At 46.9% G+C, this 22,364-nt stretch overlaps 1 long non-coding RNA gene across 2 annotated transcripts; it reads right to left on the bottom strand.

Moving 5' to 3' along the window:
• Window positions 1-4,403: 4,403 nt before the first annotated feature.
• Window positions 4,404-9,317, bottom strand: LOC112950016. 2 transcript variants are annotated; one of them, XR_003249924.1, is made up of 5 exons: window positions 9,256-9,317; window positions 8,845-8,980; window positions 8,037-8,183; window positions 7,412-7,612; window positions 4,404-4,441 (listed from the first exon to the last, which is right to left on the bottom strand). It is a non-coding gene; the product is annotated as an uncharacterized LOC112950016 (long non-coding RNA). The 2 variants fall into 2 exon arrangements; XR_003249925.1 differs by lacking the exon at window positions 8,037-8,183.
• Window positions 9,318-22,364: the final 13,047 nt, after the last annotated feature.

The following is a 22,364-nucleotide window of genomic DNA, read 5'->3' as shown; positions in this document are numbered from 1 at the left end:
CTAATTTTGAAAAGCACAGATGTTGAAATGTACAAAGTGGACTGCATAAGACAGGACTTACGTATTGCTCAATATCTGAGAAACAGAATAATATTGAATGACAGTTTGCAAATTGCATGTATCTTCTAAAACGTATGGACAAAAACAGTGAGCAAACCAAGTCCTGCTTTGGTCAGGGTGTCTCAGGCAATAGCCCTTTATCACATGCTGTGGTTTCTTTTGGGATGCTCAGAGGAGGAACCTAGAGAAGAAGGTTGACTTCTTGGCACCCTACATGCAGCTGCCATCAGCCACGGAACGCATTTCACACTGTGCCCAGTCATAGTTGTCAGTTTTTCTATTTCCCTAAAAATATTAACCATGTTACAAGTGAATCTCAGATAAGTAGGAAAGATTCATGCTAATGCTGTAAAAATGTCCACACATGCCACTTTAAAAGCCTATCTTCAAGGTCCGACCCTTTGATGTCTGAGCTTTTGTACTTTCTAATTATGTCGCAGTGAGAAAAAAAAAGATATATTATAAAAAATCTTTAAGACTGAAAATAGGTTAGACCACTGATACTCTTAAGTCCAAATATAGACAATAACAGATTGCCTACACTACCTACACCACCTGCCTGCCACCAGAAAACTCATCTGGCCTCATGCTAGCCAGCCACATCTAGTGGAAAACCAGTATAAGAGCTTAGTCTTATTTTAGTTATATTTTCCTAAGCTGACTGGGATATTCACAGCCTCAAATGCTTTGAGCTAGTTGTAGATAAGGGACTTTTTGCATTATGACACGGAGTGATTTGATACACAACTTCCCCTGACTATCTTCCCCCTCTCTGCACAATGCTGCCAATGCAAGATATGCCAAATAGCACACAAGTGCAGCAATTCCTTGGATCTTCTCTTGTATATAACTGTGAAGTGAATTGTGATAGCTTTTGAAGTAAAACCCTCTTGCAGAAAAAAACAGCTGCCTCCTTAAAAAAAAAAAAAAGGAAGAATAGTGGTATTACAGTACTTCAGCACGGCACTATATTCTTTTCTCATAAAAAAAAAGAAGCATTTAGCAAGCCTTGTATTTACTTTATCACAGTAGAGAAGACAGAAATCTAATAACATTCACACATTTTCATAATCTTTTGTATAGTGCATACATATCTATGCGATAGCAGCATAGATTAGAATCAAATATCTCAGCATCTGGAAATGCATTGGAAATGATACAGTTGAATGCAAAAGATGATCGTGATGATCTCTTCAATGATAAAAGATACTGATAAAAAAAAAAAAAAAAAGGCAAGCTCCTAATGTTACTTGATGGGGCAAAGAACCTTTCTTAGGTAGTGCTCAAAAAGTGTTAAAAATCACACTAWCCCCTGCAATGACACTTATTCCCCAAAAGTGGACTATTTTATTTTTCAGTTTGGTTTGAATAAACTCGCCTGAAGGCAAAATTGTGATGAATTAAGAACTTTCGTTCTGTCTTCTTTTAAGCTTAGATTTTATCRCACCTTTAGGAGATAGTTCATGCGTTCATAAACGTGGAAATGTGTAATTAAGTTTTGAGAGGTCCTGGTGAAAAGTCAGCCATTAAATGCAGGTAGATGCCCCGAACCACAATTACCACCGCGGTGCAAGGGCGGCGAGGACATCCTTACCTTCACCTTTCTTCCCCGCGGCCAGCCTGGCGGTGGGAGCCAACCATCCCTGTCATGTTTTGCAGCATTAAGTCACCATTTCTGCAATCTAGAGCAAAACATACATGAATCAAAGGGCATCTGCAGCAATAATATCAAATATGACAAGGCAAGGATGAACTGGGTCTAATAGCTAAAGACTTTTTGACTTTTTAAGATGTTCAATTGAACATTTAAAAGGTTTAGTCTCATATCAGGTCTAGAAAGCACCCCGGGGGCAGGCTTAAGTAACTACGCCATTAGGCACTGAGCTGCAAATTGCCTATTAAGTCTGACTGAAACTGTAAAATTGCTTTTCACAATGCAAATTAATGTAAATAAGAACAATTGGTTACACATATCACAGACTATCAAATTGAGGACAGATGATGCATACTGTTTTTTCCTCCTGAATTAGCATTGCTTTAAAGTTAAATTTAGTGCATGTTTAAGAGGTCTGGATGTTCCTGTGATCAATTCTACCAATATATTATGAACAGCCTGCACATTGTGATGTGTGTCCTCTATTATATGAAATATAAACCTCTTTTTATCCAAGTCAGTGATATTGCCTTTCAAGTCTAATAGAACTACCACAAACAAGCTGTTTACTCAACAACACACTCAGCGATATCTTAACCTCACGCAGGAGAGTGAGATTAGGAGTCAGTTACAAAGGAGGAAGGGAGGAAAGGCTGAGCATCTCAGCAGCATCAGCAGGTGATCCCAGACCCGTGGTGACCTCAGTCCCTTGCTGATGGTGCTGCTGTGTGTAATAGCTAACTCTGGCACTGCTGAGCCTGGGCATCAGATTTTCTTGACTTGCTTCACAGACATGCAGTACAGTACATATCAGAAAGGTCTCCTTGGTCTCACCTAGGGTTAGATTTAGTCACTGTTGTCAGGTGCAGCCAGCTCAATGGCAAGGACTTTGCCAGGGGACGTGCCCATGACAGGCATGGCCATCTACTGCTGCCGCCGCCCAAGTTCCTTCAGGGAAGTTTCTCACCAACATGATGGGGCAGACACACTGCAGGAGTCAGCAGAGTTTTGCTATTTAGTGGTTGAGGAGGTGTTCTTCACATCAGAGCTTTTGCTTATCAGCATTAACATATATTATCTGAATTATTTAGCACTCCCATTGGCTACAGACATATCTACCAGAGGATCATCAGGGTTTCGTGCATAAATCCCCAAGGCCGCAAGCTGAGCTAGGATTGCTGCCGACCTTAGCCCAGGTTCAAGGTCGGTGAGCTCAGCACACGGAGCCGGGCGCTCTGCACTGTCCCGGGGCCCATCTATCCCCGGGCTCCACGTGCGGCCGCCGTGACGCACGGCCCTTGATCCAGCAGCAGCTCCCGGGAAGAAAGCTCCAAAACCCTGAGACTCACAAGGGAAAGTGCCGGGGCTGGAACCTGTCCCGCGGGACAAGGACGACAGACACCTTGATTTTACACAATTTCTTTAATTTCAGGACCTGATTGCTCCATCCCTCTATGGTTGTGCTTGCAGCAGCATTCCCTCTGTTCCTTCTCTCAATTACAGTTTTAAGGAACTGTGTATAAGAGAAACTGATACAAGGCACAAGTAAATAAACACAAAGGTTTGCTAATCTTTCACAGTAATAAAATTCCAGAAAAAAAAAAATGTAACCACAAGCTGGGATCATTTCCCTTCAACCTTATGACATTTCAGTGGCATTTAGCTTCCTCTGTGTTAACATATTGGCAGATCAAGATTAATTAAGCAACAGGAATATTAACTTAGAACAAAATTGAAAATATTGACTTATATTTTAGCTTAGCTGTCTTGGAGTCCTCTGGGGTTTGATCTTCTTTACATTCCAGCAATAATTCAACATAAGCAGTTGTATTCCCAATCTGAATATATTTCTTTGAGAACAGTGCTCAGCACATGTCCAAGGTCTGAGCACTGGTACGACCTCACAGCAAATATCAAATAAATTCTGAAGAACCCCACATTCTTTTCTGAGCACTAGGGCATTCCCTGTAAATCACCAACAGTAAGATACGAGACTTTACAGTCCTGCTGCTAACAGACACAATTATTTATTAGGATTTCTGAAGTGTTGGGGACAAGATCCCTCTGCACATAAAATCACAGTGATTTATTCTAATGCACTTTGTAACTAAATTCTTAACAGATGGATGGAGCACCAGAAGGGTAACACGAGGGAGTCAGCAGGTGGATGGAGAAGCCAAGAGTGGACTGGCACTGATCAGATTATCAAATCCAAATACCTTGAGACAAGCACAAGCTGCCCACAAATTAGGCTGGCACTGACCAGATAAACAAGCAAAAATAGCAGGGAAATGCAGACTGTTCATGGCTCCTTTTCAACCCAGGGATGCTTCCTGGTGGCTGAGGCACCATCGGCACCACTCCCACTGCACATGTGTCCTTGGAGGGACGTAAATGCTCTTCCAGAGCAAAGCACACTGGACTATCGGGCTGCCACTCAGTTCCTGCAAATAATCCTTGCTGCTTTGCCCAAGAAAACCTGGGTTTCAGTGCAATTACACAGCGTAGGCACAAAGCAGGGACCTATGAGCTTGGTCCTCCCTTGCTTCCTGTCAGTACCTGTGCTGTTCTAGGCTGCTTCCGGGTGTCCATCCCTTTCCTTGCTCCAACAGTGGCTCCCTGGGCCAGGAGAACCCCAGCACACGCTGGCAAGGGCAGCGCATCCACGTGCAGATTCCTGGGTTGGTTCCGTCAGCAGCRGCTGGTTTGACACCCCCAGAGCTGGTTCTGTAACAGGATGCACCAAACATTTTACAGGACTTCCAATAACCAACAGAATCTCTTGCACATTTTTATGTGCAAATTCTTCATGCTGAAGGATGGAGATCAACGTAAGATTCAAAAGCTGGTGTTGGTTTAATATTGCAACCACAGCATCAAAATTGACTTTTATGATGTTAAATTTGATGCATATGATGTGTTCAAAGTTTTAAAATGCTGATTAGGTTATTGGAATTTAATATTAAGTGTTAATAACTTTATGTTGTTAAACATTTAATCAGTGCAGGCAAGAACACATCAACGACTTTGTTGGCTTCGGTAGTTATCTCCTTTGACCCTTTTGAACCTTCTGAGCAGAGCTTTGACCCTGCAGAAGCCTTGCTTAAATTTTCTCTCCTACTTGCTTCAGCTTTTGGTGACAATTGTGGATGGGTTCTTCAGTAAAACCATTTTGTAAAGCTGACTTCTAGCTTCTAGCAAAAAATAGGTTCAAATATGTTTTCCATTGCACGTAAAATATTCATACAAGATCTCTGTCACTTGTTTTATCATTCCATTTCCCTACTAAATGGGGAAAAACAAAACAAACCCCCCACACTTCCCATCTTCACTGTAAAGTTATCTTTAAAAGTGAGGAAATACTGACTTTGGCCCCAAAGCAGCAGGGCAGTCCCCTGGATGCTTAATTTTGTCATAAACGTGGGCCTGCTGGATGCTACAAGGGTGTGCAATGTGCATAACGTTCAGCAAGAGTCTTACCGAGAAACAACAGGAAATTCACAGCATTAAGGACACTCGAAACCTGCAGCAGAAATCAATCCTTCCTCGTCTCCTTTCTGCCATCACGAACACAGGTGTTGATATAACAGTTGCAAAGAAACCTTTCAATAAAACCTTGTAACGTGTAAATCAGTTGTATCCTTCTAACATTAGCACCTTGAGGGACAGCCAAGTTATGACATCGTACTTGTTACTTCACCTCTTTATATGTGTTTATATATATATATATATGTCACTTAGCAGGCTGTTTTATGTTAGAAGAAAACATTTATGATGTTACAGAGGAAGAAGAAGTTGGCTAAAAGAACTATAATTTAAAACCTGTTTTCTTTCTCTTATCCTTCAAAATAAGAATTACTCAAAACACATTCCCAGAGATGATATATTCTATCCATGCTGTGCCTACTCCTGCCAAAAGGCCGGGAACTTTGCCTGTTTGCGTGGGGAGGTGCAGAAGTCCACCTTGCCAAAACACTCCTGAAATAGCCCCGTACTATCCTGTGTGCGTGGCCTGGGTTAAGCCGTGCACAGTCCAAGCTGCTCCCAAGGCAGCGGCACAGGGATTGGTGACTCCAGGGGGGACGCGGGTGATCCCTCACTCACGGCTCCGTGCCACCGCAGTGTCCCCATGGGTCCGGAGATACATCAGCGCAGGGAAACTCAGCTGCGCGCTCACATCATTAAGGTCTCATCTTGCAGACCGATGAAAACTATTAAATTCTACTCAAGGCAGCTACAGACCTTGCCTTATTAGTTCTTTACTACTGTTCGCCATAATTCTCCTACAAGATCTTTAGGAAAGGGTGCTTTATCCGTCTGCTTCATAAAYTCAGTGCTTCTCCACGGCACTTTCTCTCCTCTGCTTGCTTTGTTTGTGATGTTGTACTTTTTGAGTGGAAACACTTGCTATGGTTGCCCAAAACGCAATTTTCAGCCACGATGCATTCAACACTTCAGATTGATTGTGGCAAAGTTCTTCGAGCTACTACACAAGCAAGTAAATCAACAGCTTCTTTATAGTTGGTGTAAGGACCAATTTTTCTCTTGGCTGAGTTTTCTACACATTTGTGTAGAGATGCTTAATGCTCAGCGATCAAAGGCATATTGGTTCCTGGATACCGAACTGATATGGTGCAAATTGAGATGTGCCTAAAGCCAAAATCATGCTGGTCAGGACTTCCAAAACCACAGGTCACTGGGAGCAGCCAGCTTCCAGCATTTGCAACATGCAATTTCTGATTTTTTTTTTTTTAATGGAGGCTCTTAATTACTTATTTCAGAAAAATTTTGGCTGTACTCTTTGCGCAAGCAATGTTTCCACTGACAGGAAAAAAGCAAATATTACATCTAGACTTAATGCAAGATAAATTAAATGCCAGAGAGTGACACTGTCCAGACCAATCAGCACTTAACCATGCAGGCCACCGATCACCATACCAGCACTTGTACAGTCACTACCTACAGCACTGGCAGAGCTGTCTGGCCACCAAGATGGCAAAAAGAAGCAAATATGGAAAGATTTGTGAGAGGAATAATACATTTCAATAAGAAAATGGTATAGTTGGAGAAATATATACCAGTCCTACCTTAGAACTCAAACAGAAGCTGTAAGTGTTATTCATCGTCAATATTTATGGGGAAATGCAAGTTTTAATGAAAACTGTGTGCGAGCCAGTCTCACTCCACCACTTGCCTAGAGGCAAACGGATGCCTTATGTCACCGTATTGGTGTTCAGGTGCTTTGAAAGCACTCAGCTAAAACACCCAGATCTACCTAGAGTCCAAGGAAACAAGTGTTTTGCTGCCTGAAGTTTCACCAGTGAAGTGAGAAACCGAGGCTTAATCTACTGGAAAGYTGAAGCAAAATAAGAAGCCCCTTGCCGTCCTTCTCGGGCTGCAGAGTGGGAAGGGGAGCCGGGTTCACCACGCAGCCCGAACAGCAGCAGCCGCCCCGCGACACTGAGGTACCTTCTCGGATGCTGCACGCACTGGTCCCGGCTCAGGCACGCTGCAGATCCGGCCCTGCTCGTACCCGCTGGAGCAATGACGGGCACAGTGTCTGGCAGCCGGGACAAGTGGCGCAGGGGGGTCAGCCCGAGTGCGGCGTGGCCAAACACCTCAACCACAGCCCAGAGCTCCCATTCCCTCCCGCGGCTGGAGGAAAGAGCCCATGGCATCATGTTCAGCAGAACCTACCTGTGCCCCAAAACGTGGATTCCTGGTGCTGCTGCTGCCCTGGGAAGCAGGGGGAGATCACGGGACAGGGAGCACCCTGCACATTCCTGGGCGAGCGGCTAAACCACGCACGGGCAGCGTCTCGCCCGCCCAATTAGCAGCTCCTTCTCCAGGGGAGCTGGCATCTTCCTAATGCTGCAAGCTTGTAATTAGGGTCTTGGCCTGGAATAAAATTCAGAAGCAAGATTGAAAATTGCGTCAAAATGAAGAACGGAGCCWAGGTTTTCTTCCTCCCAGAAGAAGCTTTAGCAGCTTTTTCTACTCTCTCCATTTTTCTTCTTTCTCCAAACGTTCCCCCCTCCAAAGTTTCCAAGGTCTCATTACCGCAGYGCTGAAAGCAAACAAACCTCGAGGTCAGCCCTTCTCCACACACCGCTCTGTGCTGGGGGCATGCGGGGCACGTGCAGGGAAGCAGCCGCGCTCAGGGTGGCAGGAGCAGCGTCCCCCTGTACACAGGAGCCTGGCTCCCATGCACTGCTGGAAAGGTGCTGGGAGCCCAGATCCATGCTTGGGGCTGGCACGGATCCAACGGGAGCACGGCCAGGTGTGCGCAGGGAGCAGAGGTGGGTAGGCTGGTAACAGGCACCTGTGGACTGGCTCCTGCAGGCCAAGGAAAGGGAAAAGGACACAGGAGGAAACCATCACAGCAGCCAACGAACACTGGAAATCAGCATGGAGGCAGTTGCCGCACATGTGCTGTCACCGCGCTCCTGGGCCTTTGGCAACAGAGCATCTAAAAGGTCAAATAAARAGATGTGTTTGCAATGCCCAAGCCAGCACCTTGAGAACACATTGCAGGCGACGCGCAGTGTGGAGCCCATCGCTCCGGAGCCGCTGGCCGGGCGGATTGCAGAGCAGTTTGCGGTTGCCCTGGCGCTTGCAGCGAGGACCATGCAGAAGGCAGCTCCAACACCATTGACAGGGTGGCCAAGGGCGATGRCGTTTCCTGGTCGCTCTCCTCCCTTAGGCCCCTTGGCTGCTGCGTGGCGTGGAGCACCRCGACACCAGGGCAAACCCAGGCTAGGTAGATACACCCGCACRGTCAGCACAGGCTCCTCAGGCAGCAGCGCCAGGGAGCATCTTAGCATAATTCACACACCGAGGACACAGATTTAATGTTACATACGTATAAATGAGCCTAGTAAAATAAAATAAAGGCTAACAAGCCATCTGCTTCATGACACAAACTTCCATAAATGTCATGAAATTTTATGCTCTCATAAAATAGTGCAATAGAAAAAAAAAACTTTTATTTCTCTGCAAGGGGCAAAAGCTCTCTTGTTGCTTGCCAGGACTTGTTCCATGAAATACAAAAAGAAGCACACAGAAACACTTTGAGAAGAAGGACAAGGCAGTAAAATTCTCCAGAAAGCAGGCTGATAATTGAGGCTTACCAGTATGGTTTTGCATGATGGTGCTCCCACAGCACAGCTTCTGATTGCAAGATTTCTGGGGCACAGACTGTGCATCCCCCTCCGTYGTAGGAACGAATTCAGCCCAGCCCAAGCGACAGTCATTAATCACATCTGCCTGAGAGGAAAACACAAGTAATGCTGCATTTCTTTGGGATGTAGTTGAAGCCAAGCTGTGGCACAGTGAGGACCCTCGCCAAGGGTGCACCTCATTGCAGCAGCAGTTTCCTGGTGCCTTTTATTTGCGTAGACCTCCTCCAAATAAGGGAGGACCTTAACTAAGTCGAGGCCGCTGGCTCCCCTCTCGCCACCTCCTGCCCGCTGTGCCCATGGCTGTGCCGGTGCCGGGCAATGCGCCGGGTGCTCCGGGGCTTCCAGGGCCTGCGAACCTACCGCAGAAACTTTCCTGCCCAAAACGTCGTCCACAGCAAACATTGAGAAATGGGCAAATCTTGAAAAACTTTTCCTAAAAAAACATTAAGCAAGACAATTCTGTGATTTCAAAGCATCCTGTTTTGAGTATTTGCATGTGAGAGAACACATTAATCTTTCATTYCAACATTGCTTTTAAGTGTCATTTTACATCTGTCTCCAACTATTTCACGTTCACTCTTTCAAAAGAAAGAGAGACGACACCCTTTGCCTCCCGGAGACGCCTGTGTGGTGGGACGTGGCCCGAGAGGGTTCCCCTCTGCGCCTGCTGACCCTGGCCCCACATTTGAAGTGGGGCTCCCCGGGGAGCTTCCCACCGGACACCGGCTCCGGAGCCAYCAGCGGCAGGGGGCTTGGCGGGCTACTCCTGCACAGCCCCGGTTAACAGGGGTGGGACAGGATAAATCCACAGGCCGGAGACACGTGGCTTACCCCATTAAYGCACAACCTGTGCATATGCAATTGGCGTGAACAAGGAAAGTGTGCACCTACCAGGTATCTGCAAGGCTGTTTATAAAKAGCCTTTGACTCATCCTTGCTAGGATTAGCTTCAGTTTTGTTATTGTAAACTTCTTGACTAGACATGCTTCAAGAAACGACCAAAAAAAAATGTATTGTTTTGTTGGTGTTAACATTTTCCTTCAATTCCTGTTGCAGCGTTGGCCACAATTTATTCCCAGAATCATCCAAGACAGTTCCCAGGGCGAACCACTGCGCAGAGAGCCAAGGAAAACTCACCTGTGCCTGCTAAGACCACTGTGACAGGTGGCTGTCACCACATCTTCCAGAAGCCCCTGGTGCCTCTCCTCATTTCAGGTCACCCCCAGGTAACTCTTAGCATCCTCCTGTGTACCCAAAGGGAATCAGACAACAAGCCAAGGCACTGGAGACAAAACATGGTACAGGTTCCACCCAGTGCCCAGGACCAGCTGTGTCCTGTGTGTGCTGACCACCACATCAGCAACAACTACAACTACTGTAGCTCTTTAGAGAACTTCCTAATCATCCCTTAATTGAGGCTACCTGCTTCCCATTAGGCAAAGACAAATTGGGCAGGTTAGACCGCTTCCCAGCAAACATCTGCTGAGGCAGGTTGAAGGGGATGATAGATGAAGCGCAGGTGTCAGTGCCCTGATGGCTCCAAGCCGGGTGCTTCCCTGCACCCACATCCCTGCTGTCCGCTCCCAYGGTTGGAAGGGGCTGCAGCACATGCAGCTGACCGGCTGCACAACCATCAAAGGATAATTACGAGATAAACTACCCATTCAGAAACTTAATGCTGACACCCATCACAGTAATATTAAGAGCTCTGACTTTCACAGGGATTGAGGTATAAAGATGTGGGGCCCTCACTCAGGTTTACCTAGAATCTAGATGCCCAGCTTAAACTGAAACTAATGGTAACACTGACATTAAGAATTAATCAAATTTCCAAAACAACTGAGTTCTGAGTAAATCCTAGCTGGCCCCCATCTGCAGCCAAGAGCCCATAATCTTTCCAGATAGCGGCTCTCGGTGACAAGGAATCTTAGCATCCATTGAATGAGTCCATGTGGAGATGCAGACAGAATTCCGCAGGAGAAGATAACTGGGGAGCGGGCACACTCGGGATTTCCGTGCTTCGGAGCGCACGAGCAGGCGAGCTYGGCGGTCCTTGGCACTCGTGGCCTGCATGCACTGCTGCCCGCGATGGGGGCACCGCTGCCCGCGACGGGGGCACCGCTGGCCGTGGCTGGTGTGCGAGCAGCCCTGCACGGGCAGCGACCACGGCCCCCTCGCTGAGCAACAGGCAGCTCCTGGGCATGGAGAGCAGCAAACCGGGCCTGCGTGGGGCTTCCTGCTGAAATCAGGTCATCTGAGACGCTCCTTAACACAGAATTTTGGCATTCACATTTTAATAACAGTTTTCACCTCCCTTCTATGTTTTACATGTGCAGATGGATTTGACACATGCTACCAAATGCCTTTTTTTTTTGGATGCAGCTTTTTTTTCCCCCTTCAAACAAGAAATCTGTTCCATAAAATCTAATCCGTGAATAGTCTGTCCTCCAGCCTCACGAGTGCCAAGTTTCCAGGCAAGAGCAGTCAGGACATTTTCAAGCRTAAACGCTGAAGGCAGAGCCTGGGCCTGCCTAGCAAGGCAGCAAGCGGCACGGCTGCCCAGGGCAGCAGGAGAGGAGCTGGCCRGAGGGGAAGTGAGGGCAAGAGCAGGGAGGATCTTTTCCTCACCCGCCCAGCCGGGCTCTGCAGAGCTTGCTCAAAACCCGTCGTTAACATCGGCACCGTGTCTGGGCAGTTAGAAACGCTGACCCCAGGATGAGGGTGCCTGGCTTGTTTCAGCAAAATATACACCTGCTCCAGGAGGCAGAAGAGATCTGAGCACCCAAAGCCGTAGATTGGATATAGTGGAGGAAGGGTGTTTTGGAAGCACTGCACGACCCTGCTTCACAAGCACAACTCAAGAAAACAAAACAAACATTTTTTTCTTTCCTTTTGATCTATTGCCAGCTCACTAACAGCATGAATTCATGCTGTTGGTSGTATCATATTCTCTTTCTCCTCTTCCTCCACCTCTCAGATGCAAGTGAGCATGTTACCCCACATCAAACACAGCTCAGAGACGTCTCAGCCTTCCCTGCACGCCTGAGGTACACAAAGGCCTCGAGTGAGAAGCTGCCAGGGCATATAAACCAAGTCAAAAGAGGAATGCAAAAGTGCTGAGGTGGCAAAAATTCTTAATTGGAGACTGTGTTGGGACTAGCTACACCTTCCCATGTCTTGAGAGCTTTTTATTATCGCATTTGTATAAAATAGTGGATAAGAGATACCATCAGGAGAAAAGGTGAGGGAAATGAGGATGATAATGTCAGGGAAAGAAAGAAAAGCAGGTAAGCTATCAGAAAACACAAGTTAGATTTCAGAAATAAGTTTCATCTAATTTCTCCAGACCTGTGCTGCAAACTCACAGATCCCAAAGGAATCTATGGTAATCCATGAGTGACTGCCCACCTTGGGAGGGCGGCACAGAGCTGGCAATTCTCACGATTAATCCAGTGCTGAAACAGTATTTAAGCATTATCTGCTCAGCATTGTCCCTATCACCAACCCCTATAGCAAGCGGTTAGTTCTGAAAGCTGCTTCATGGACCCTGGTAGGAGATGCTCTCTGCTGAACATCTGCATATTTAGGCACGATAACCACAAGGCCTGCACAAAAACATTACCTTTTCTCTGATTCTGATCCCTGATTCCCATCACATGCAGCTGTAAGCACTTGATCTTATATGGAATTTGACATATCACAAGGAACTGGACAAGCTTTACACTGTATTTGAGAGTTTGGCTTTTTCAGAAAATGATGGGAAATTGATTGCAAAATCCTTTGTTCTGGATTTGCCCAACATACGTTTTTTTTCAGCCTCCCTGGTGAAAATTCACGAGACTGAAAGATTTTGACTACAAATATGACAAAGCATACAAAAATTTTCTGTTTTTTTCCCTCCATCAGGCCAAGTAGGAGCTTTGCACCACTCCCTGCTCTCCAAATGCCCATGGTGAGGCGGGAGGAAGGATGGCTTTCCATCGGAGCAAGCTCCGGAGGAATGTCCCACCCCTTCCCAGGTGTTCCCCTTTGTGAATGTCCCCAGCTCACAGCCCACCTTGCCCCGCTTTTGCTACAGGCCCAACATCAATGTCACATGTCCTCACAGATCAGTAAATGGGATTTCTGGCTCCCCGTGGCCATGCCATTGGAATGAAGTGGCCATCCATGATGTATCTATCATCTCCACTACTTTTGATGGTTAGAAAAAAGTTAATTAGAACTTCTGAAACAATGAGACATCCAATTTCTCAAATATGATTCATCCAGTGCCTGAACTAGTCTCCTGAGGGTCATTTTCATAATAAATTAATCTTTCTAATGTCAGACTTAAATTATCAGCAGTGACACACATGACCATGGTGGTAGCTGCAGTGATGGCCTTGCTGCACATAGGTGTGGTGGTGACACTGATGATATTAAGTCTGACAATATAAAAAATTAGCTTAAAATTAAAATAACTCTGATGACATCAAACACAACAGAGGCTCATTCAGAGCCTGAACATGTCTGCCTCTAGCTGGGAGCTCTGTTGCTTCTTTCTTCCCATCTGAACATCACGGGGATATTGCTGGCCTTCCTCGCGCAAGGCTTTGAGCAAAGCTTGGCAAGGCCTTGTATTCTTGTGGCCCCCTCCTCGCCACTGAACCACAAAGACCTGCTACTGCTTTTACCTCTTGCTGAGGGAGGAGATGGGCAGTCACTTGACTAGCTGGAGCAATCCTCTCTCCTCCAGGAGAAACCTTCTTCACATTCTAGCACTCAGCCACGGATGATTCTTCATACCACTATAATTAAACAAGAATTTCTTTTAGTCTGGTGTTACAGCACTGTATCATAGAGCAGAAACTCCTGAGCCTGGTTCAAAGCCAAGATCATGAGAGGTCACAGTGTACATTGGAGCCAGGTAAATAAAATATAGCAAGTAACTATTCAACAGCCATTGCCTTTTTTTTGCTTGGAGATTGCAGTTCTCTTTTATGTAGTTTTAATTTTAAGTCATGCATGAGAATGATGGAAATAATTTTGTCTGCTGCTTGTTTGCAAGCAGGCCAGATAATATTTCATATTTTTCTTGGCAAGATGAACCCTGGAATTGGGTTCTAGCTAATACATTCTGGAATCTAAACCCTCATTTTACATCCCATCAAAATTCTGCAACATTTGGCCAAAACTTTCTTTTTGGCAAATATTCCTGCCAGGAAGCTCATTTACTAGGATTTGCAAAAATGAAGAAAAAAAAAATCAATATTAGCACAGGGAAAGCAAATTCATTAATTAATGGACGCCCCACTTGCATGTGCAGTGGCTGTGTGCGTGGTGGCGGGCAGTGCGCAGGACGTGGCCATGTTCTGGGCACGCCTGGGCGTTAAATGGCTGGTGATGCGTTAATCCCGCCTGGATTTCTTCCCTGCCCCATCCACAACAGGAGCACTGCACCGACAGCGCCTGTCGGGAAATCGATAGGCGCAGAGCTAAGCGTTCTGTAAACTTCTAAGCAGCTTTACAATTCACATTTTGTTACTTAAAAAAAAGCCCTCCTAGACACGCAATTTAACACCGCGTTCATAAATCTTAGGTACAATTAAGAGGCACTTTTGAATCCTGTAGATTAGAAGGCAGTGCACAAAGTGGAGCCCGGGCGAAGCCGCGCTGCCCTGGCAGCCCGCGCCATGCAGGCTGCAGGGACAGCCAGCACCTCAAGGGTGGCCCCAGGATGGGGCTGGATGAGGTGAGGAATGTGGGGTATCCCGCGATAAAGGGACACAGGGCCATCACCGCGACATGTCTGCTCCCCGCGCGGCCCTCCCGCCACAACATGGCCGCTCCCCCATGCCGCCATCACTCCCCTTGGCCGCAGCGCGGCCGCCACCGCCAGTGCCGCCACCAGCCACAGGCATCTCGTGGCCACCATCGGGGCTCCGGCCTTCTTGTGCGGGTGGCCAAGCAACGYGGCCCACGGGGAGCCTGGGGGCACACGGTGGGTCCCTCGGGATGACAAGGGGAAAGGCTGGGAACGTGGGTGCCGTGGAGGAGCCTGACCACGCGCAGCAGCCTCCARGGATGCACACCTATAGGCAACGCCCTTACCATCACCGGATAACCACCTCAAATGAAGCCTAAGAAAACATCTCCACTCTCCCTCCTCAGACATGGCACTGCTCTCACAATTTCTCCCATGCATTTTCAGTGAATGACTGAACACGAAATTGCAATTCAGAAGATTTATCATTCCTGAAGAAGAAACATATAAAATGAAACCCAAGAGCCAATCTTACCATTCAGTAACTACCATCATTCGATAATTACAAAACAAACTATGCAACAAAATAAATGAGGTTAGTAATTTGTTATTGTTTTATTGCTTCATAAGTGTGTTGAAGATTGTAAATTGGATGCTGTATTAAAAATGACAGAAATCCATTGGATCCTAAACTAAGAGAGTGATTTTCAGCAAGTTGTTTATGCTGCTCAGCATCCGAAGGCAGTAATGTGGARGAAGCAGCACCGCGAGAGGAATGGTGGTGCAGGGCAGCCTCGAGGCAGCACGGAGACWCCCCGATGACGGTGGGTGCCATCTCCTCTGGAGCAGAGTCCTCACACTGACACGTGGTGTGAAGACAGTGCAGATTCACAATGAATCACCGAGCCCGGCAGCGGTGGGAAATTCATTAGCTGGTAACTGCAGGATGGAGAGCGTTCTGGGAGAGCGCGTTCTGCGAGCTGCCCCGCTTCGCTGAGGGGCAGCTCCTGGGTCACACTGAAGCAGGTTTTATGCAGTCGTGCCAAAGAGCAGATTGTTCCTCTGCCCAGTGACACGCTGGGTTTGGATCTGGGTGTCTCCCAGCGGGCTGCCTGGCGGACGCCAGCCCGCGGCAAGGTGCCGGGCAGCGCACACCAGGCAGCCTGGGTGCTCCGCGGCAGCACCACTGGAGACGGCACCACAGCAGCCAGGGAGGATGGAAGCAGCCRCGGGGCGGCCCTGGAAGCAGCGGGATGGGACGGAGGGGCAGCTCAGACACCTCGCCCCCCATCATCGGAGCCTCCTCTGAAGGGCTGCACTTTGGCCCCATGCATGGAGGGCACAGCTTCCCGTGCACCCCGGGTCTGCCCAGCATGCAGCACTGCTGCGTTATTAACRATGTCCTCATTTTCATGCACGCTCTGGAGGACGGCAAGCCTCTGTGGTAAGAGGACAACCTGCCGATTATTCAATTTCTCTGTGCTTTATTAATATGGCATATCAAGTGTACACACATCAACAGCACGCTGAAAAACCTGTTTGCTTTAGACTCGAGCATTATGCAAAGCAAAAGAAGTACTACAWAAAGGATCTCCCCCACCTCCGTGGTTTAGAAGGTTCAATTACTGTGCCACTTAACCTGAGTATTTTAATGTTTATCTCCTTCTTACTCCCCATGAAAGCTCTGTTGCCCGCACTGTAATTATTAAAGAATAAGCTAAAGCATTTAACTGCTGAAGAGTTCTGCTTTTAGAGCTTAACTAGAGGCATGCAGCAGGCATTGCCAAGCCAGGGTCACTGGCCCGTACTGTGCCTGTTGTTGGACACACATCARCATCGTGGCAGGGAGCACAGAAAAACCCATTCTCACTGAAGTGGAAGCAGCGGCAGCGTTTCCTCTGACRCTAGCAACGAGAGGTTGGGCAGCGCTTGTGTTCCCCAGCACCCCAAACACGTTGGTAAGACACTTAAGACCTTTTTGTTTGTGTTGGCCTCYGCTGCTCATACATGCCTGAATGGGTAGTAGAAAAATTAGCCATCTCTAATGTCACTCCAGAAACCAGACAGATGTTTTGAAACATTCTTTGTAGTGTTTACTCCTCAACCAGCATTAAAGGCAACTACTTAAAATATGCTCACATCATGTAACAGGGTTCATTACATGGATCCCACTAGCTGCTTCTCCAAGGTGTCTGCAATGACTAATCAATCACTGGCTATGTTGTTGTTATCAGATAGAGTCTGATAATTAAATGAATTGGGTCCCAGAAGCTCATGGATAAAACCAGCTTGGAGGACAACTGTAGCTAATTCTGGAGAACAGTTGTGTGAAAGGACTCAATGAAACCCATTAAAGTAGTCAAGGCATCAAAATTTAAATATGACTTTGTGACTCCGATTCTCTTACAGATCTGATTCTTTTGTTCAGTCTTTTCAACAGATGTTTAATAAAAGTGCAGTCAAGGAAAACAGTCGGGAAGGCACTGAAGGACAGAACTGATTTTCAACATGTGGATACTGCTGATGTATGGGGGATTACACGGGCACTTAATGTCAATAGTGCGTGGAAGGGGTCTGCTGAGTTAGAGTCTGTGCGTGGAGGGACTAGGACCAGGCCCAAGCACGTTTCTGAACAAGGACGTTGCCTCTTTTCTAGCCTGAAGAGGTTTTGCAAGCTTTGCTCAAACAGGGCCTATCTAAAAATGATGAAACCTTTTTTTTTTTATTTGAAAGAAAAATATATTTAACAAAATGTATAAAGCTGTCATCAGGACTTAGTAAAACTATTCATATAAAATATAATTATTCAGTAAACTTATTCAATCATACTCTTCATCATTTATCTGTCTATATATGCAGAAGAGAAAGATCTACCTCTCTTTGTTAGATGCTTAACTTCTTGAGAGAGTAACATAATAAGTGAATTGATAAGTAATGAAAGCATTAACTGTCATATAAGGTTTATGACTCTGGTGCTTGGTAGTGCAATTAAATTTGATGTTTGTTTCTCTGTCTCTGTGAGTAATGATAAGGTTTCCCTTGTGAATATGTAAGCAGCTGACTGATAACATTAGGACAACCGCTTTGGGTAGCCACCGCGATTCATTACTAAACATGCCTTTAAAACTAAATTTGCAATTACTCTAAGTGACCAAAGTAAGAAAAATTGCAGTGTTTAGGTGTGATTGCTTACACAGTACACACGCATAAAACTAATGCCAAACCAGGTCCTCCCTTGGAATAASTGGAATAATTCTGAGATGCAAAGTTGTGCTCATTTTTTTTGTTTTCTGTTATAGGTCTGTAATATAGGTATGATTGAACTCAGATATGAATTTATAGTTTTCATTTTCTGAATAAAACAGCCAGGAAGACATTAACAACAGGCAGAGATCAATCAAAATCAGAAACAGTTTCCGAGAAAGAGTAATTTAGAAGCAGAAAACTTGACATTTACAACAAGTAGTTCTTAGAGGGAGAGACATTATTTCTGAAATATGGTGACTTATCTAATTAAATAGAGGAAAACATTCTGCTAGCTGCACTTCCAGAACCCTAAAATCAACGGCTCTTCTCCAGGAACGCTTATTAGCAATAACTCTGGCTTTGTTTTATCATAATCTACATGCCTTTACAGAAGAGCTCAATATTATTTAATAAGATTCACCCTTTTGGAGACAATAAGTCTCTCACAGGAGAGCAGAATTTGAAAGCTTCAGGACTGCATAACTGGCTGGATCGTTTAATGCGGATCATTTGTCTGGCTCACGCTGGAGGTTTYGGGGGATGCATTATTCACTCTTTTCTCCCTCTTGCTCGGCCAGCCTCAGTGGTGTCTCTGATGCCTGCACAAGGAGCTCAGTCCTCATGAATGGTCACTTTATSCTCCAGCACAGAGCTTCACCACCACACGCAGCAATGCCCCAGCTTCAACAAGGCCCTGGAGGCTCGTCTGGATTGAGGGGTGCCCTGAGCACCCCTCAMTGGGAACTGCCGCCACAGCCGAGGGAAGGGAGAGGCTCCTTGGAGGCTGCGGCAATGGAGAGGTGACGCTGGCACAGCTGGGTGTCCTGGATAGCAGCAAACAAAGAACGCGGGAAAATGGGGCAAGCAAAAGCTTTGCCATCTCTGACCTCCTTTTATGAACTGTTATGACCTCATTTTATCAACTCCTTCAGCCAAGAAAAAAATGAGGATGGAAAACTATTTTCACCTGGTTAACAATTAGTTTTTTCTATTTTGAAATGTCTTCATTGGAAGGTGACTGAAAACAAATAGTTTAAGAAGAGTAAAGGATTTTTTTAACATTTTAATAAAGCACTTTAGGATGACTTGAAATAATGTATTTCAAGGTTTATTATATGTGAAACGCATATATATGTGTGTATATAGATATATATAAAAGTATGTATATAAATATAAATAAATATATATATATGTATATAAAAAATACATATGTTTTGGAATGGAACCTGGATTTCCCTGCACTGCCACTTCTGGGATGTGGGAATCAGGAGAGTACTCAGGACACTCCCATCCTAATTCTCTTTGAAAAGATGTCACCTTCCTCTTCAGCAGGAGGCTCCATGCTCATTGCACTAAGCCAGCATCCAAGCTCAAATTCCACAAAGCTTCGTGCATCCGATGGCACCGGCAGCATTGTGTCGTGTGGCCACCAGGTCCCAGTGTAACGGGAAGTGCTCCTGAAGAGACGACCGCGACGCTCTTCCCACGTGGTGCTTCTCCTCCAGCCTTGCATTTTCCCGTTCTCCCGTTTGCACCATTAGCAGCATCCCTGTTCATGCAGACYGTACGGCAGCAAACCTCGCTGTGGCTGAAAACACAGTTGAGTCTGCGGTGCCTGTCAGACCTATTGAACACTTCCCTAATCACCTGAAATCTTGGTTATCTGAACTTATTTAATGCCCCCCAGGGAGGTTCAGTTCATCAAGGTTGTGCAACACATGATATACAAGATGTGRCTGATGTTAAATCGACTACAAGATAATTAGATGCTAATGTCATCATTGTGTCAGGATGACACGACTGTCACTGTCTGGCACATCTGTGTGATCTCTGAGTGACGCAGTGTCACCGTGAGGGCTGTGCAAGGCGCTCGGTGCGCTCCGGGGCAGGACRGCGCTGGGCTGTTCGGCTGCAGGCCGAGCCCGCGACAGCCCCGGTCTCCAGGACACGTCTGGTGACGTGGAGCTGGTGGCTCCAGCGCGTGCAGTGCTCACGGGCTGCAGGAAACACGGGCGGATTTGGGCGGCTGCCCGGMGCAGTCAGGAGGTAGCGTGGCCACCACGGGTCCATTTCTGAATCGTCTCCCAGCAAAGGAATSCGGGCACTTTCGGTGCCTGTTTCCCCTGGGAGTTCCTCCAGCGGGATGCTTGTCTCGAGGCGCTGGGGAATGGAGTCAGTTCACGTAGACATGGATACGTCTATCAGTGCTGCCTTCAGTGCAGCCCCGGCAGCCGCCAGGGAGGGCCTCCGGAACAGCCCAGGGGCAGAACAAGCAGAGGGGAAAATGCACGAGGAATCCCCACCACCGGCAAGGAGGCAGCATTCCCGAGCCCGTCCTGCTGTGGGAAGGACACAGCCCTGCCAAAAGGAGCCGTGGAAGCGCCGTAATAAAAACCTTCCAACAGGCGCCAGCGCTCGGTGCCACTGCAGGCATGAGGGTCCAGCCCACCACGCAGGCCACTCCGCTGCCTTTATGGGATCGGATATAAAAAAAAACGGCCTCTTCTGTACTGCAAACAGGATTTATTTTAATCTCAGTTGGATCTTATCAGACATGCTGTACCTACCAGCTCTTTGACACGAAAATCAAAGACAACACTTGAAATACAAAAGCAGGCAACTTGCATAAAATGAAAGASGAAGAGGACATCAATAAACGTGAGATGAACTTCATAGGCACAAGTACATTTCAGAATCTCAAATCAGCTTCATTTCCAAAGATATGGAAGACAGATGGCCAGTTTAAAASTAATATAATGAGGAGAAGCTCCGCTATCTTCAGCAAAACTATTCCTGCCTGCCCAGGCTCTGGTTTGATTCAAAAGTCAATGCCGGCCTCGGCGTGTTAATAGGCAGCCTCGGGCTGCCTCGGTTGGTGCCTTCAGGCACCGTCGCCGCGTGCTGTGCGAGGGCAGGAGCCAGAAGCCCCTTGTCCCTGCAGCCCCATTCGCCCCTGGAGCCCTCGAGCGCCGGCACATGTGGAGACTTGGCACCAAAACCCACACAACAGGGCACTACGGCGTCAAAAAAGGTAGCTTAGAAGTCATTGCCTTGGCTATGTGACAACTTATTTTGCAGTATAATATGTGCCATGAAATATGTATGATCCTATTTAATATATACCATTTGTTTTTAGCATTTCGTTTCTGATAATAGCCTTTCAATGATAATCATGGTCTTCTAATGGTTGTAATAATTAGGCTCTTATAAATCAAGATGTTTTATGTTAAATATGCTGAAATCCTTTAAAAATATTTATTTTTTCCCTGCATATTTTGAGCTCCGTTGCTGCTTGGCGCTGTCTGGATTCTGCTTAGGGCCGCATTCAAGAGCCTTCCAGGGTTCTCGTTGCCTTTCGCAGCTGTGCAGATTTCTCAGCACCTATTTCTTTTTTACCTCAAGATGGAAAAGGCAAAGCCAAGCACCCCAGATTTTGTCCAATGTGCCATGGATCAGGCTCCTCAGCTTGCCATTGATCCAGTGTTATTACGGGACTGAGGCTTGGCAAGGAAGTCGTAAGCAAAGGATCGGAACCGCGGCACTTCAGAAACACAGGACCCACGAGCTGGGACCCTGCTGGTGGCCCCACTACAATCAATAGTAACTCCCCCCTTTTTTTTTTTAAGAATTAATATTAGATAGCTAAGTGAGTTACAGCTCTCATTTTTGGAAAAACCCATATCTTTTCAGTCTTTCTTGTTAAAATATATTGACAGCTTTCAGTAAGGTAATATATCCAGAAGGGAAATTTCATATAATTCATTTGATCTTGCAGTGCCCCATATTACAGAGGAAGGTTTAATTATACATCTAACAGTTATTCACACATTTTGACATAGTTTCATTAGACTTTTATTAAAGGCAGAGCTAGGAAGAGAGCAATGAATACCTTTATTTGTAGCTTTTACATCTTTTTTAGACTTTCTTTTTTAAATAAATGGGAAGTAGCTTCTGCTGCAGCCACAGGACCCCTCCATGGCCAGTCGGGAGCAGGCGGCTCCAGCCCTGCTGGGCAGGATGGAGCCGCTTCCCATGGGACAGAGCCACTTCCCATGGAACGGAGCCGCTTCCCACGGGATGGAGCCGCTTTCTCCGCCCGGCAGTGGCACCGGGGCGCGCGGGGCCCCGGGGTGGCCCTGTCCTCGCGGCACCGTCATCCCCCTGTCCCTGCAACCCGCTCCTGGTGGCGGCAGCCGCTCCTGCCCCTTCTGCGTTATCAGAACCCAGCAATCCGGGTAGGAGCCCCAGCTTGTGCTCCTGAACTAAAGCTGAGCTCCAGTATTCACTGCCCTGCAATGGCCCCCGCGCTGCCCTGAGCTCCCCTTGCCCCCCTTCCCAAAGGGGTTTTCTGCCTGTCTGCCCAGCAGGATCCAGCTCTGGGAAGAGCACTGGCAGCAGGACCCGCGTTCAAAGGGGCCGGCCCTGCTGCTGGAGCCAACGGCGCTGCCCGGACCGCACGGGCACGGGCACTGCACGGGCA

This window comes from Nothoprocta perdicaria, unplaced genomic scaffold (assembly GCF_003342845.1).
Source record: "Nothoprocta perdicaria isolate Ctin4 unplaced genomic scaffold, notPer1 scaffold_304, whole genome shotgun sequence".
Classification (NCBI taxonomy): domain Eukaryota; kingdom Metazoa; phylum Chordata; class Aves; order Tinamiformes; family Tinamidae; genus Nothoprocta; species Nothoprocta perdicaria.
Note: the sequence above shows the minus strand (reverse complement) of the source record. Positions and strands in the feature narration are given on the sequence as shown.